The sequence below is a fragment of the Eptatretus burgeri genome, chromosome 6 (genome assembly GCF_056783735.1).
Source record: "Eptatretus burgeri isolate ZD-2024b chromosome 6, Ebu_testis_v1, whole genome shotgun sequence".
Taxonomy (NCBI): Eukaryota; Metazoa; Chordata; class Myxini; order Myxiniformes; family Myxinidae; genus Eptatretus; species Eptatretus burgeri.
The window spans coordinates 31905756-31924298 of record NC_140966.1 but is presented as its reverse complement, the minus strand read 5'-3'; the positions used below and the strand labels follow the sequence as shown (position 1 = coordinate 31924298).

General features: G+C 44.3%; 1 pseudogene; it reads right to left on the bottom strand.

Moving 5' to 3' along the window:
* Positions 1-8550: 8550 nt before the first annotated feature.
* The window catches only part of LOC147024501 (uncharacterized), an 11682-nt pseudogene continuing 1689 nt past the window's right edge, over positions 8551-18543 (bottom strand).

Here is an 18543-nt window from a genome sequence, read left to right as displayed (position 1 = left end):
CGGGCAGATACCATAAGAGTGAGAATTGATTTGCAATACATGTCCCCGACCGATGTGCTATTTTTCTCAGTCCAAAAAGGGCATAACTCTGAAAAATTGATGAAACGCCCTGAAACTCGAAATTGCCCTGTGACTTATCATAAGGAAGCCATCTACCAAGTTTCAGTTGAATATGTTAAAGAGTATTAGAAAAAGTCTGAAAAACCACAGGTGGGATGAATGGATGGATCGACAGATGGAGAGCATACCTGTAGTATCCTCCGATGATATCGGAAGGTGACTTAAAAGCTGAAAATGAAAGCCATTGACAGAGAAGGATGGTGCCGATGGAAGATCCAAAAGAGTGACTTGCAGAACTAATTATCTGAACACTTATTAACGAATCAAATTATAGAGGCTTTAATTATGGCATAAAAGTTATTGTGCTGACAGGAATGGACAGAGTATTTTACTTGATTCCGAGTTGTCTCGTCCAGCCTGAGTTTGATTCGCTACCTGATTATAAACTGTCGGATTGGTGCTTTGCAGGCATGGCATTACATCACAAAGTCCATCGTCCCTCTAATCGACGTTAAACTAGGTGTCTCATTTACTTGCATTTGTTATTGGACATTAAAGTTCCCCCTTCGTCTTTTAATGAAGAGTAAATGAGTTATATTGTTATAATTGCCGGGTTCGGTGGCGAGGACGACCGCGAGATGGAGCAGTTGGGCCGTCTCCCACCGAACACCCGGAATTGAAGGTTGTCACTCCGGATAACTCCGAAGTCGACAGGTCGCTTAATGGACCGTGGACGCCAATATTTCGACCTCGTGGTTAGGGTCTTTTTGTCTGATTCCAATTTACCTAATTAGTCGCGCAGTCTAGCTACCGGGGAAGCCACACCCTCGGCCGGCTTTGTCCGAACCGAGTTGCTGTTACCGACTCGGATCCGGCATAACCGAGCAGGAATTACCAAAGCCGCGCCGGCCCAAATAACAATTTACGGCACAATCGGCCTCCCTAATTCTCAAGCCCGAACCATACTGGGTCAAATGAAAGCAAACACAGACAACAAACTGGAACATTTAACAGTTATTTATTTACAATAGGCAATAGGGAGGGAAACACAGAGCAGACTTAATCACGAACATAAATGCAGACAAATGTACAATGGCAATCACTTAACAGTTTTACTTACAAGACTGGCCACAGACGGACACACATACCCAAAAAGAAATGGCGCCAACTGGCCTTTATTCGGACCCTCCAGCCACGGAGGATAGGCAAGCTGGGGGTTAGAGTTTGGTCTGGTACCTGGCCGCCTCGTGCGGTTCTACCAACTCGCACTTGTGGAGCTCAGAGTCTGTGGAAGGGAACGGGGATCCCCAGCTCGAGCGCTCCAACACAACCCACCAAGGTGGGACTCGAACCCACGAACCAAAATCCAACGAGCGCAGCCAGGATCCTACGAACGACCCTGCCAGCCACGAATGATGACCGACGACTAGGAGAGCCCAGCAGACCAGAAGCAAGGAACGACCTCCAAGGAACCCCCCAGATACAGCTCACGATCCTTCTTATCCCACCCCTGTGCGGGGTGGAGGGATCCGCTCTCTGGTAACTTGTCTCCGGATTGGACGCGGCGTTTTTTGGGTGTCGTGGTGGCCTGCTGTGATTGGAGGAGGGGCGCGTCGGTGTCTCGGTGCTCCTCCCCCGAGAGAGGCTCTTTTGCCTTCCCCAGTATCGACAGGGGAGACATTCTTTTTTGATGGGGCGGAGTAAGAGCTCCGAGGCGAAGGGGCTCCGCCCACGTCCGTAGTCAGAAACACGTGCGTTATGGCGCTGTCATGTGGAGTGATGGTTGGGTGGGTGAAGCGCTTGTTCGCCCGCAGAGTGGGAGGAGGAGTGACCTAAGGGTTTTGTTGGCGTTGGTAGATTTAAAGATGTAAAACCTGATTATAAAAGAAACCAGCAGCGCACACATGAAATTAACCCATTAGACATAGGGGAGGGATTCTAACTATCCACATATACTTAACGAAATAACTGAACTATGGGACTGCTGACTGTCTGTGTGCAAAAGGCTTCCAAATTCGTAACAATATTACTGGCACACGAAACAAATTACAAATTCCTGTCTCTATTACCGCTTGGAAGGTAAACGAAAACGATTCAGTGCAATGTTTTCCAGCAATGAACCTGCTTTCGAGCGGAACACCAGAAGCCGTGATAACATCCTCGTACAAGCTGTTTTGTTTAATACAGTCTCTAACAAGCTCTTAAATGAGCCTTAACCACTGAAGAGAAGAACAGGAATGTATAACATGAAAGGCCACACATAAATGGCACATTTTAAGAGTTTCATTTACACGATCCCATTTTGAAAATGTAACTTGTTCAAGGTCCTGGGATCATGGTGCCATTGGGTGGCTTGGCTTGTAGTCTGTGAAGTCATGCATTCTCAATGAGGCCGAAGCAATTCGATTTAAATGGGGCACTAACAGTGAATCATTGAGGTTTCTTGGGTGGCATTTTTGATGGCATCTACAGTCTTCACTGAGCGCTTCCTTTGACGCTCTAAGAAACAAAGAGCTGCTGTAGTGAAATGGAATTTTTTTTTTCTTGGGAACTCTTCTGATAACACGGCAAAGCCAACTCAGGCCAATGTTGTACTTTGCGAACTAAATCTGAATCGACTGCTGATCCTTAGTTTTGAATTGGAATTTCTCTGTGAACTCAGCTTGTTCCTTGCTGCTTATGTCTGTTGTATCATCATGCGAATAAATGCATGGAAGTGGTTTATACTTGGCCACAACCTTCGTCTACTCACCATTATGGTCTTTCCACGTGTACTCCTTGTTCTCCTGTTTCGCTCCAACTCACACGTTTTATGGAACGTCTACTTTTTATCAGTCGCGTGTATCACAACTCTTCGGTTTATACTTATCTTGAGTATTCCTTGTGGCATTTGCTGCTTTGGGACACTGCAAAGCCAATGATTTATTGGCCATTTTTCATCTCGTAACATCACAAAAAGCATGTGTCCACTGTGCCATCCTGCGTAGATCTCTATTATTGGCTCGTGCTTCTGTATCCCATCATCTCGTTTCCTTGGATGCGGTGTAGTCTATAGTCCTGAACTCCCCAATATTCTTTTTTCACTGAAATAATTATTGGTAGCCTCAAAATTTCTAATCACTATTCCTTTATTTTCCACTCTTCTGCCTTTTCTGTCCTCTGACCTTCCACAGCACACCGTGTCATACTCATTCATTCAGCAACCTATTCCAAGTTGTCCTTTCTCAATCTAAGCTACCTGATCATGCACATCGCCACTTTTGTTCTCTCTCTCTCTCACCCATCTGTATAATTGCTTCCTTGAGTCTGTTCTTCCCTGCCTTTCTCGTTTTCAGGACAGCAACACATCACCATCTTATGTTGTCTCTCTCCCAACAACCCAGGAGTTTTGCTTTTCTCCGCAATGCTGCCTCCTCCCTCTATCTCTAGCTTCATCCACTCGCCATTATGGTCTTTCCACATACCTGTATATTCCATTTTCTCCTCTTTCGCTCCAACTCACACGTTTTATGAAACATCTACTTTTTATCAGTCGCGTGTAGGGCCCCACCCAACTTTATAACCACCACCGCAACCACATCTGACACAGAAACCATACACATTGAAACAGATTGCTTCGAGGATGACCATGCTTCAATCAATTTAGAACAAAGTTGCATTCTGTGGTGTTCTGTTGTAAGGAAGATTGTATGAAGGATTGATGTGGGAAGGAGAATGGGGGGAGGAGTGAAGTAGGGAGGAAGGAGTGAGCAGCAGGAGGAAGGCATATAGTGGATTGATGTGCTCGGGCGGAGGTGATATTGTTGTGGGCCGGGTATCGGCGACGAGCACGACCGTTAGATGGAGCAGTAGAGTCGGCTCCACCGAACACCCGGAATGTAGATCGTACCTTTCCGATAACTCCGAAGGTACGGGTCCCTTACAGGACCGTGAATCATCAATAATTCAACGACGTGGGACAGGGTTATTTGCCAAACTTCAAAATACCTAGAGGCCCACGTGGCGAGCTACCGAGGAATTCACACCCTCGACGGAGCTCGAACGGGACGAGCCGTTACCATGCTTGACCCGTGCGTAACCCGAACGGATGGTTGCCGAGGTCCCGTCGGTCCAAATGCACAACTACGGCAGCAACGGCCTTTTTAATCCACCAACACGCACCAATAGACTCGGTCAATTTTCCAAAAATCTTAATCCCGAAGGCAAATGGTGTTAATTGATGGCATACAAGCTATTTAGGGGTATTGAGGGGTGCTGAACTCAAATCTGATGTATACCAAGCTCAAAAATGGCCGATAATGCCTTAAAATGGAGAAATCCAAGATGGCCGCCAACGACGGGCTGAAATGTAATTATGTTCATGTCTTTTTGACTAAACAAGGTAGAAACTTGAATGAAATGTTCCTTTTGAAGTTTTTCATATATGGGGAATCCAATGCCATATTCAGTTTTGATATAAAATGTGAAGAAACTGATTCAAGATGAATAATTCGTCGACCAGATAAGATGATGAAGAGGAGGATAGTGATAGTGAAGATGAGTTATTGTAACTTCCACAAGGATTGGAGCAGCCAATAAACTCTGTCAACCAACCACACAACTAGCATGTAGTTTGGACAATGTATCACTGACTCAAAAGAATGAAATATTGATGTCATATTGGCGGTCATTTTGAGCCTGGTGTGTTGGCGCAGTGGTTAGGGCAGCGGCTTGGGATCCAAAAGGTCCTGAGTTCAAGCCCCGTTGGGCCACTGAATTAATACACCAGGGGGTTGACTCAGCCTGTCATCCTTCCGAGGTCGGCGAAATGAGTACCAGTATACTGGGCCGGTGTATACCCCGGTTAAAATAGGTGTACCATATCCCTGTGTCGTAAGAGGCGACCAGGGTTGCGTCAGGAAGGGCATCCGGCGTAAAACCTGTGCCAAATCACTATGCGGATCATTCGGATGATCCGCTGTGGCGACCCCTAACGGGAGCAGCCGAAAGAAGAAGAAGAAGAAGAAGAAGATTGGCGGTCATTTTGAATTTTCATATATTCATTCCTTGACTTGATAAGTGTATGTTCAACTACTAAACTTCGCCTAACCTCATAGAACATTCATGGCCTTATAGCAACAATAGGCCTTAATATGTCCATTTTGAAATGAAAGATGGCTGCCCTCTGCAACACTAAAACTGTAAATATGGCTTTTCATGTTCTTTGGTACCTATATTATATTCAGATAGGCTGATAGGGGTGATCTTTTGTACCATGTTAAGCGCGTCACTGTTTTTGAAATGATAATATATATATATATATATATATATATATATATATATATATATATATATATATATATATATATATTCAAGAATAAGCTGTAAAGGTGGGCATTTTGAAATTCAATATAGCTGAAAATTTTGAATACAATTTCAGCTGTTCACAAGAAATGTGTATTTCACTAATTGTTTGTCTTGATAAATGTAGATTTTACAACAAAAAAACAGCTTTTTACGACATTCATATCCACATTCAGGGCAAATATAGACATAAAATGGAGGCCATTTTGAAATCCAAGATGGCTGCCCTCTGCAACACTTTCAAAATTATCAACATGGTTTTTCATGTTCTTTGGTACCTATTTAACACATTCATATAGGTGGGATCTTCTAATCATCAAAATCCCACGGGATTGCATAGTCTCCCTGACTATATAGCATGATATCTGAAAAAGTTATGGATGAATTCGGACGAAACTTGGTGGACAAGTTGGGTGTGTGACTCGGAAAAATTGATATGGTAAAGAAGAGACAATGAAGAGTGCTCGGGCCAAAAACTATGTGCAGCATGATATCTCAAACAGTTATGGATGAGTTATGACAAAACTAGGTGGATGAGTTGGTTGGGTGACAAGAACAAGTCGATTCGATTTTGGTTCAAGTCCGGATCGAAATCCATCTTCTCAGTGGGATACAAAAGACAAACTGTATAGCATGGCGGAGGTATGCGCTCTACCTAGTGCCTTTCTGATAAATTTTGTTATTGCAAGCAGCCTTGGAGCAATGCCACGATTACGTGGAACAACGCTCAAGCTGCTATCTATACACTTTAACATGGTGTTTTTCCAGGCAGAAAAGCCAATAAAACATGGAAATTCCCCCAGATATTTTGCAGTCGAGTCAAGAACGTCACAGACTAAACGACTGTGAAAGTAGTCGCTGAAAATGTGCAGGTACGGCAAAAAGACTCTGAATACAAATATAACTCGGGTGCGTTGAATGGTGCACACATGCACATACACATGAAACTCTGGTTTATTACAAAATCTCTGTGTGAACCACATCGCTTGAATAAGTAATTCATTTTCTTATGATGGTCATCAAGGTCATCTAGAATTGTCATTCTGTTTTATCACCCACTCAACTTTTTGCTGCATAACACCACCAGTATCCAAAAACATTTGATGTGAAGATGACTCCAGCCCTCTTGAAGGACTCTCCTTGTGACTTGTTCACAGTTCTGGCAAAGTAAGGTCAGATTAGAAACTGCTGACGTACCATTTCAAATGGAAGGATGTGCTCCGAACTCAATGTCTAGCCTCTTCTTCTTCTTCTTCTTCTTATAATAGTATTATTATTATTATTATTATTATTATTATTATTATTACTAGAAGTACCCACTCCCTACGGGAGCCGTCGAGGGGATCATGTTATTATAGTTCTGCCGATTGTACTCCAAGGGGTCCCAGGATTACACACCCAAAAAAGGGTTGCGATTGGTTCAGCCGTTTTTGCGGTACCTGGGAACAGACAGACGGACGGACAGTGAATTGTAGTAAGATTATTATTCATATTATTCTTTTGTAATAATGTTAATATTACTATTATGCTCTTATCGTTCTTGTTCTTGTTATTATTCTTGTTATTGGAAGTGGCCTTGGATAAATGTCATAATAACGTAAAACTATGCTGAAGATGCTGTTTTCCAGAGGGGGATCATATTTTCAGAAAAAAAGAGGAATCCAAAGCAGAGAATTCCCTCCGGGAGGGGAGCAAATGAAGTCGCGACAACCTTTGTTGGATGACCCCTAGTCCTACTTACAAGTTTGGTTGAGATCGGATAAGGACTGAGTGAAAGTAACGACCGAATGCATCGCCATCAGACAGACGGCCTACCTTTACAGTCTCAAAATGGTGGAACTGACAGAGAGACAACAGCAGAGGTCGCAGGTCTGTGAGAACAACTGGGTCAGGAGTATTGCGAGAGTGAAAATGGTGGATTGAAGAAGGAGGGATGAACTGAGGGAGGAGATTGGTGTGCAGATGAGCTGCTTGATGGGGAGATGAGTGAAATGCCGGCTGAAGTGGACTGGACAGTCGGAGAGGATGGCGGAAGAGAGAATGACAAAGAGAGCGGACAGGTTGAGAGGAGAAAGGTAGGAGGAAAAGAGGTAAACTGCGATTGAGGTGGGACGATTATGGACATCAATAAGGTGGGAGTGGTTGAAGAGTGGAGCGAGTTTGGTTGAGGATGGAGGGTCGTGAAGGAGTATCATGGTCAAGGCAGGGCAGAAGCTTGGAAGCTTTTTCACCTCATCCTTTGTAAATAGTGTGGCAACTTAGCATAACAATTGTGCATTTTGTGAGGAAAGCACCAAATTTGGCACACTAGTAGCCTAACATATTATGAACAGATTTGGATATTGGGCCATCTCAAATTCAGCTGCTGATGGCTGTGGCAGCCATTTTCCACTGCCATCAAAAATGTTGAGATAGCCCAATATCCAAATCTGTTCATAATATGTTAGGCTACTAGTGTGCCAAATTTGGTGCTTTCCTCACAAAATGCACAATTGTTATGCTATATTTAGCTAAGTTGCCCCACTAAAAGGGAAGAGAAGGAGAAGAGAGGAGCAGTTTACTCACTCTTCGAGTGCTTGGAGTTTGTGGATTATTTGCTGAATAAAATATATGCTGTAAATAAAACATGATGCATGTTTGTGTGGTGTAATTTTTGCATTGTACTTGCAGAGTACCCACCCGCTGAGTGATCTTGTTCCAAGCATGCAACACGTTCTTCTGACGCACACCTTTATTTGGGCGGTGTATCTGCAACTGACAGCACTGTATCGGAAAAATAAATAACCTGGGTTACGTGCATGAAGCAAAAATGTGCGTACTGCTTGTAATTCAAAACACCTCACTGTACTGGAAAACGTTGGGACAGGAATACTGTACTGTAAATGGTGGAGACTTGTAATACCTTCCCCCACCTGGGGGTGGCGCTACTCGATACACATTTACATGGAGAATTTGCGTCCCTCCCCCTCTCCCTCCCCTTCCCCCCCTCCAACACCACCAGAAAAGATAAAAACACCCCTATACTTCAATTGGGGGTTATGCTGATCCCTTGTAGCAAGTCTGGTTGTAATTGGGCCAGAACTGTAGGAGGAATAGCCCGACAAACAAACACACAACACACAAACACCAGTCCATGAATTATAGTAAGGATACCATGAAAACGATAAACCTTTTTTATTGATTCAAAACATTAACATGCATGAATCCCAGGAAATCCCAGGGAAAGAATGAGGCAGGGAATCTCAGGAAATCCCAGGAAATTTACAAGGCAAGGAATAGTCCAGTAGCCAGATGGCCTTCCCATGCACCCCCTGGAATATTTAATGCCACCTATTTTTTAAACGCACAAAGGTGTCAGAAACAAAATTTAAGATGTTCCCATTTCGAACTATTGTCCCATGGGGTTTTTATGGTGGCGATCTTGGATTTAGTTCCATACCGGTGAGAAATTCATAACTTTTGAACTGTACATCATAAAAACGTGTGTGACCCCACTTTTCTATGCAGTTTTCACACAATAAAACGTTTCAGAGCATCATTTCTAGGATTGAACAATTTATTAACCACATAATCACTGAAAAGTACAAGAAGTCCCAGAAAATTTGTCATTTTGGTAAACAATTCCTTCATCATCATCATCATCATCATCAAGATATGCCAGAAGTTCCTCATAGTCATTTACTCCATCTTCCTCTTCACTTCCATCAGCAATGTCCTCCTGAAGAATATCTACTATGGACGGAGGGAGAATGGGTCCACGGGACCACAGGGGCTCGATGGGACCGTCATCCTTATTCCAGCCGTGGCCATCCTGAGGGAGCGGGCAGTCGTATATTGGAATGTGAGACCTCTTCCATTGACAGACACGGTAATTAACTCTGTCTATGTGTGGATAGAGGGAGTCCTGACAGGGGAGAAGGCGGGCAAAGTCCACCTTGGATTTTGAAGAAAACTTTTCCTCTTCACCCACCATCTTCCTCAGCATCAGAGTACGAACTTCATTGATGCATTTAATGCGCGTATTCCCATACATCAGGCAGGAGAACTCTTCCAGATCCTCATACAACTTGTCTTTTACCTTCCAGTCTGACCCAAAGTCTTTGAAAACCTTCTGGAACCTGGGGTACTCCTGGAGCTTCTTCAGAGGCCCTACCTTCCCTTTTCCTCTGAAAGCGCAGTTACAATCATCTCCAGTGAATGTGTAGATTCCCATCAGTGCCGTTGCATGGTCACTACCTAGAGATTTCGCGAGCGCTGTGATATCAATGAACCGACGTTTTTTCCCTGTTCCTGTATCGAGATGAATATTGATATTGATATTGATGGAGGAGGCATAATGTAGAAGGATAACGAATATGTCTGTATCTGGTGTCCGAACAACCACGTCTTTGAACCCAGAAGACACTGTATACTGAACGTATAGCACCACACGAGTATCTGTCTCCTCCTGGAAATAAATGTGGAATGAATGTAGTTCAGTTTTCAATATTATGATGCAGATAACATTAAGTAGGTCATCTCTATTATAATACCAAGCTTGCACACTAAAAACTCGGCTCGCCGTCACACGATCCCAATGAAATTGCTGTGGCACTTAGCGGACATGCCGACAATGTTTGGGAAGTCTTGGCGTTCCATAATACCACTTGCATTTTGCACAATTCGTATTTTTGTCATTCCCTGTGTACGGTCTGTCGTCTGCTACCAGCTATGTTGTACTGCTATCCCATGCATGTGCACGGGTATGGCTAGTGACATTGATTAGCACGACGTACATTATGTTGTATGTGATATAATAGGAAGCATACCTGTTTTGAGTGCAGGTTCTGGATCTCGAACGATGATACCTCTCCATCTGCAGCAGTGAGATGATAAGCAACACCGTCAACAACGAGGACAGCCATCGAGCAGCCCTCTAGCCGAGATGCTGCTGCCTTGCTGCTCCACATTCCAAGCAGAAGATGACATAACTGCTTCTTGTTGATATCATTCTGAAGGAACATCTTCATGTCAGGTGGTATGGTATGTGGTATGTCAGGTATGTCAGGTGGTTGTGTGACACCCCGCCACTTCCTCTCTTGGGCCTTGATGGAGTCTTCATCATAAGAGTCAGTAGAAAACACAAAGTTTTTCTTTGAGATCATATGATCGAGTATCTTCAGACAGTATCCTCCGAATGTAGGCAGAAGGTCCTTGAGAGCATGGAACAAGGCATTGCCGTCTTGGATATGAAGAGCATCCTTCGGGAAAGGCACTTCGTCAGTATGGTCAATGAGGAGATAGTGGAGCATGGAGGTTTTGTTGGTCTTTGCAAAGAACCCATCTGGTGTACCTATGACAGGGTGGGACCGGCGACAGAGAATACTTCATCAACTCTAAGATATCTAATGGCTCATCGATCAGCAGCGATTTGATGAGTAGCTGGAAAGCAAGATCTCCTTTCTCTTTGTACTGGATCAACTGAAATGAGCATCAACAAAACAGTGTTATTTGTTTGATATCATATGATTATTTGATGAATGAGAAAGAAATGCATTGTTGCAATGGATTAATCAGAGGTAATGATACAAAAATAGTAAAATGCTTATATACCTTTCCTTTAGAAGATGTGTTTGGCTACTTTATTTCCAGCCTCCAGAGTCAGCAGCTTGAGCCTTTTTATTGGGTCGAAGAAGCGCATGCGGAGCTACGGTCCTTGAACCGCTTCTCGATGAACTCTTGCTTGGCAGCTTTTCCTGTAGCTTCCGCTCTCAACACATCAATCTCTACATTGGGAGATTCAGGTGCGCCAGATGCTAGTGAGTACAGCTTGTCCTTGTTTGGTATGATGAAAGGATTGCTGAAACTCTGAATGGAGGTAATTGCATGCTGGACTGCAGCCTCACTCTTCCTGATCTCTGCCTTCTCAAGTTCTCGGTGTCGTTGACCTTTAGGACAATCGGGGTCATGGATGAGATTACATGGAAGATGGTGGGTGAAGAGGAAAAGTTTTCTTCAAAATCCAAGGTGGACTTTGCCTGCCTTCCCCCCTGTCAGGACTCCCTCTATCCACACATTGACAGAGTTAATTACCGTGTCTGTCAATGGAAGAGGTCTCACTTTCCAATATACGACTACCCGCTCCCTCAGGATTGAAATATCCTCTTACCACCACCACCGGGTTTCGCTGTACAATACACATCCCAGTTGAAGATGATGATGATGATGATGATGATGATGATGATGATGATGATGATAGTTTTCGGTTTTACTAAAAATAAAAAAACCCTGCTTCCTTCGGGAGCAGCCCAGGAGTGGGGGGAAGGTGGGGAAAACATATTTTGTGCTGTAGTTAATAATCCCCTTTGTCTGCAGTCGGGGTCAGTAAACTCCTTGCACCGTGGCATGTGCACAGGCTAAAATTATAAGCCCCCTCACATGGGTGTGGGGGTTATTTGTGCCCATACTACCAACTCTGGGTACTACCAACACGTATGCAAAATTTGGTGGAGATCGGCCCAGCCCTTTTTTAATGATTTTCAGATCATGCCTTTATGGGCGTACACTCACCCATACACACATACAGAGAATTGCCTTATTTAATACTAGCTGGGGTACCCAGCATTGTCCAGTCGCTTTTTTTGTGGGGACTAAAACACTTCCCTTCATGCACTAAGAAATGGGGTCGGGGTCTTGGGGACCATTTAATATTCCCTTTCACCCTTTCACGTAGCTACAAAGGCTTAGGCACTCTAGAGCAATTTAGAAATGGCCCATTACGGTCACCTATCCAACTCACAATCCCGTGAGATTTGTGGAAACCCCGTAGAATGGCAGCTGTCAGGTGGCCATCAGGCCATGCTATCTGACACCAAGAGATCGCAAAATAAACTTCGCACATCGAGAAATGTAACGTACTGTACAGGTTGGTTACAAAGTCCCATTAACCCCCATCATCATCTACTCTGTCTCTGGTGTTGACTTGGTGGCGAAGGTGTAGCCTGGTGTTGGCTTAGTGGTTAGGGTGGTGGTTTGGGATCCTCGGGTCCTGAGTTCAAGCCCCTTTGGGGCGCTGAATTAAAATACACCAGGAGGTTGACTCAGCCTGTCATCCTTTCGAGGTCGGCAAAATGAGTACCAGTGTACTGGTAAGGGGGACACTGCATTAGCGGCATAGCCGCGTCCCAACCAATAATGCAAGCAGCAGCCACAGGCTGCACGAGAGAGAGAGAGAGACAGAGACAGAGACAGAGACAGAGACAGAGACAGAGACAGAGACAGAGACAGAGACAGAGACAGAGACAGAGACAGACTAAGGTGGTGGGTTTGGAATTCTAGTGTCCTGAGTTCAAATCCTGCTTGGCAATTGAATTAATACCAGGTGGGGTTGACTTCACCTGTCATCCTTCTGAGGTTGGCAAAATGAGTGCCAGCTTGGTATCCTGTGTTGGAGTGGTGACCTGTCCAGGATTGTGCCCAATAGCCCATGAGACTGCTGAGGCAGCACTGATCCTCTGAAGAGAGTGGCTAAGGTCCCCATGGATTTTGATTTGTATCATCTACCCTGGAACATTTCATGTGAATGTATATAAATAAGTTCATGTTAATATTTAGGTTTTTATGAGTGATTTAAAAAAACGAAATCAAGCTTTTGTTTTTTTTTCAAAAAAATTAAAATTCATTTTTTCCTAAAACACTTGGGTTGTTGGTCATGGTGATCGGAGAGTCCCAGGTCAGGTCAAGTATGAGAGCATGCGCCAGAGCAGCGCGTCGCTGCGTCCACTTTCCGCCGGTACTCCAATGTCCTCCGTCTGGCTATCCCCCAGGCAGATGTCTGGCCCATCCCCATCTCCTTGAGATGCCGATCAACCTGCTGCAACCATGAGGGACGTGGTCGGCCCATTGGCCTCCTCCACTCACGAGACTCCCTCACTGAGAGAATCTGGTGAGCAGGATCAGAATAAGGAAAACGAGCCACATGTCCATACAGCCGCAGCTGACGCTCACAGACTATGCAGGTAGCAAATCTCATTTGAGTCTGTCTCAGCAACCGCTCGTTGTACACAAAGTCCGACCAGCGATAGCCAAGGATTCTCCGAAGAGACCTGGTACCAAAGGAATTAAGTCTCCGTCTCAGATCCTTGGTCAGAGTCCAACTCTCACAAACATAGAGCAAGACTGAAAGCACCAAGGACCTGATGACTCGGACTTTTGTCCTCCTGCACAGGTACCGGCAGCGCCACACCCCATGATCCAGTGAATCCATGACTCCCCAGGCCCGACCCAGACGTCTATTGACCTCTGACTCGCAGCCAGCAGAGACATGAATATCACTGCCAAGGTAAGTGAATCTCTCCACGACCTCAACATCTTCACCACAAACAGGCACAGACAGGACAGCAGCATCCAAGATGTCATTGAAAGCTTGGATATTAGTTTTGACCCAAGAAATCCATAAACCCAGCTGCTCCAACTCCTCATTCAGCACTTCGAGGGCCCCCAAAAGGATATCTAAATCTCCGCAAAGATAACTGCATCATTTGCGAAATCAAGGTCAGAGATCTTGAAATTCCGAAATGATGCACCACAGCTTGATCTCTCCGACAAGCTCCCGAGAATCCAGTCCATACAAGTGCTGAAAATTGTGGGAGCAAGTACACATCCCTGACAAACTCCAGTAACAACTGGAAATAAGTCAGAGATGGTACCACCACACTTCACAGCACTCTCAGTACCAGAGTAGAGTTCAGACATCAGATCGATCAGTTTTGGTGGCACCCCACAAAGACCAAGAATCCTCCAGAGGACATCCCGATTCACTGAATCAAACACTTTACAGAGATCAACATAGGCTGCAAGCAGCCCCTGCCAAAACTCTTGTCTGCATTCGGTGAGGACCCGAAAAGCAAGGATACGGTCAATCGTTGACCTCTTTGGTGTAAAGCCTGACTGCTCTGGATGCTGGTGCTCAAGCAGATGGTGGCGAACCCTATCAAGAATTATCCAAGCAAAGACCTTGCCCGGCACTGAGAGCAGCGTCACCCCTCAGTAGTTGTGGCTGTCTTGGCGATCACCCTTCCCTTTCCAGAGAGGGACATCAAGACCCCTCCTCCAGTCATTTGGGATGATGCCTGTGTTCCAGGCAGAGCACAGAACTGCATGTAATGACACAAGTGCAGCATTTCCACCAGCCTTGAGAAGTTCAGCATGGATGCCACAGATCCCTGGAGCTTTACCCCATTTCAACCGGTTCACCGCAGCCTGTGTTTCCACAAGCGAAGGTGGACCACAGTTGATTGGAGGGTCAGCAACAGGGATTGTAACACCATTGACATCCAACTCGACAGCTGGTGGATCAGCCTGGTACAACCGCTCAAAGTAACCGGCCCAGCGGGCCTTCACTTCAGACTCCTCTGTCAAGAGCCTACCACTCTCTGCTTTAACTGCAGTGCTCCGAGGGATGGGCTTGGATGAACGTAATGCGCGAATTCCCCTGTAAGCGGGACGAGAATAACCTGTCCACAGGTGATGCTCTACCCCCTCACAGATTCCTCGCACATAGGCCTCTTTGTCCACCCTTAGCGCACGTGCAGTTTTACGCCTCAGCTCCCTGAACAGCTCAGCTCTGCAATTCAGCCTGGCCCTGCGACTCTGGTCAATGGTATCCAGTGTCCCTTGAGAGACAAAATTCTTCTTTGCCCTGCGGTGAGTTCCAAGACATGCACCGGCAACATCAAGGACGGTGGTCTTGAAGGCACTCCACAACTCTTCAGGACCTCCCAAAGCACCCATAACCCCAAAATCTGCACTCAGCCTGTTCGCAAACTCCTCAGCTACCCTCTCTTCCTTGAGCTTGCCAACATCCAGCCTTGGCTGGGATGGGACCATTCTCCCAGATTTATGCTGCAACTTCAGATTTGCTACAACAAGCCTGTGGTCAGTATTGAGGAAATGAGCACGCCGGTGGACCCTGCAGTTCTGGATCATCCTCCAGCGACCATCAACGAGGACATGGTCAATCTCCTTTGCCACACCGCCTGCGTTGGAATACCAAGTCCAGCGATGAGCTTGTGGGCGCGGACACCATGAACCAGCCACCCTAAGTCCATGACTTCTTACAAAGTCAAGGAAATTAGTGCTATTCAGGTTCATAGTTCCTGACCCATGGGGACCAACACACACCTCATAACCATCCCTATCAGTTCCAGTGGATGAATTGAATTAAAACCCCCCAGGACTGGAAGTGTATCTCGTCTGGGGCACTATGTGCGAATTCCCCGGTAAGTGAGTAAGAAAAGATATTATAACTGTGCTGGAGAGAGTCCCACTCACTGATAAACTTCTGAAAGTTTGATAAAGATCTGTTCCACCATTTATGAGGAAAAATGACAACACACAGACACATGGACATACACACAAACAAACAAACGGTTCTCTTGTCGTATAGATAGTGGGATTACACAGATGTTATGTTGTTTGATTCTTGATGACAGGGTAACATATTGATGTCATCCTCTCTTGATTGATTCTTGATGTATTAAAAAAAACAAAACACGTACAACACCGTGGCAAAGCGTACAAACAAACTCAAACACACTGCCCGATGGATGCAACAACATTTACAACCCACAACCTTCAACCTCTTTGTGTTAATATACGTTTCCACAGCTTGCAACAACAACATGTACAAGTTAGGTGAGTGAGTAATAAAATGTATTATAACTGTAATGGAGTCAACTAGCAACATTTTTTCCGTGTTGTCTTTCGAGTAAAATGATTGTTGTATGTAAATAATACTACATGAAGCATAGAAGCATCAATTTAGGATCTGGCAAAGAAGATGCAACAAACAAAGGTTCTACCGCTACAGGATCCTGTTGCACCACCAACATAAGTAAAGGTGAGACTATAAAAAGCCCCTCCTCCAAGACCACTTCTGTTTGTGTGTATGTACTGTATAGTATATACCAGGTGTTGGCTTAGTGGTGAAGGTGGCTAGCTTGGGACCTTAGGGTCCTGAGTTTGAGCCCCCTGTACCGTTGAATTAACACTAGGTGGGGTTGACTCAGCCTGCCATCCTTCTGAGGTCAGCAAAACGAGTACCAGTGTACTGGGGTAGTAAGCATTTGGGGTAACCTGCATTTGAGTGATGACCTGTCCAGGACTGTACTCCTTGCCAATGAAACTACCTCGGCAGCCCCATGTACCTTTACGTGTGAAAGGAATGGTATTACTATTATTACTGTACAATATGTACATACACACATGGTCCTTTTGTTCAGTATCCTGAAATCTTTTGATTTGAAATTGCCTGAATGAGCTAGAGAGCCTTCTGGTGTGGATGGTCAGGATACTGAACATATAAATCAGGACCGAGGAGGTTACACAGGAGAGGAGTCGCAGCTTGAAGGAATCTTGCCCCACATATCTTGACAAGAGCAACTTGCCAACCTCACTCTCCCATACAATGACCACATATTGCTACCTTTTGTAAGTTTCAACCAGCATGGTTTTTGAGTGATCGAAGCATCTGAACCTGAAAAATTGACCAGTGAATGTCATTTGAAAGAGACGACGAGTGAAAATTGCATGCAACGAAGTGGAGAGCGAGTGTGAGTTATTATAAACAAATAATATTGATGTATTTGACGTTAACACATGAAGCGAGTCGACAGCGATTGAGGGTGCACAGGGTGAGGAATGGTATTGGGTTAAAAAAGAAAGAAAAGAAAAGTATTTCAAATCGTGTGAGTAAGAATGTTTTGATTGACAACTGAGAATGATTTTCAGAGGGTGAAAGAGTCACTGATGAAATAACAATTTTAGTGATTGGAAGTGGTAGATTGCTGAACAGGATGATGAACTGATAAGGCCGGTAGGGACAGGACCTTATAATTAGCTGGACAAAGAGGCAAAATGCCTGATTTCCTGGTGGCAAAGGTGATAGCTGTGAACAAAGTAATATAACAAGCTCGAATGAGCTACGACCCTCGTCCTCTTAATGATGACGTCATAAAAACGAATATGACGTCATTGTGATGTATCAGGTTTGCGATAAATTAATTATCTGTGCTAATGCCCAGCTTGATTTCCGCAAACAAAATTCAAACGGCTTGCCGAGTTTCGGAGATAATGGTATAGGCGATTTCCATTCGCGGCGATATTATGACGTCAACTTTTTTTCTCGGAACAATTTCCAAAATCGGAGATGGTTACTGCCTGCGCGTGGGCTTTCTGCATATACTTGGCAAGTTTCACGAAGATCCGATGAAAACTCTGGGTTGTGAAATAAAAAAATGTCAAAAAATAGGAATGACGTCATAAAAATTGATATGACGTCATAGTGATGTATCATATGTGCGGTGATTCATCTCTGCTAATGCCCTGTTCGATTCCCACAAACAGAATCCAAAAACCTTGCCTAGTTTCAGAGATTATTTTTTTGGCCATTTCAATTAGCGGAGATATTTTGACGTCATAACTTTTTTGTCTAGGAGGAATTTTCAAAATCTGAGATGGTTACTGTCTGCGCAGGGTATTTTTACATATATACGCCAAGTTTTAGGAAGTTTCGATGAAAACTGTAGGCTGTGAAACAAAAAAGTCCACAAGAACAACAACGTGAGTAAGACTTCGAGATCCTCCACGAGGATCTAAAAATGGTGAACTGGCCTAAAATAAGCACCACAGCTCAGTTGGTAGAGCACGTCCACCTCGATAAAGTTTTCTTATCCTTGGTCCAATCAACTGAGGTAGGAAGTCGAAAAAATATGAGAGTAACTGCCTCATTTATGGTAGCAGCGAAGGGAGTGTTGCATCATAAAGTATGATGTAAAATGCCATAATATTTTGTCCACGTAATGCCAAACTGAAGTTTTGAAAGTGCCAAAAAGTTAATTTGTGTTTTGCAGTGTTTAATATATAATTCAATTGAAATGAAATAAAGATTTTATAGGTTGTAGAAAAAAAAAATTTGGGAAGTTTACCACCATTGATGCAGCATCTTTTACACCACCTTATTTATCACGTCATATTAGTTCTTCGTACATGTTGTTTGTATCCTTTATGACGCTGTTAAAAACAGTAAGTTTCCTGTTTGGATTGATTTTTCAATTTTGTTTCACTGTCAGACAGGCAGACAGACTAAAGAATATAACATTC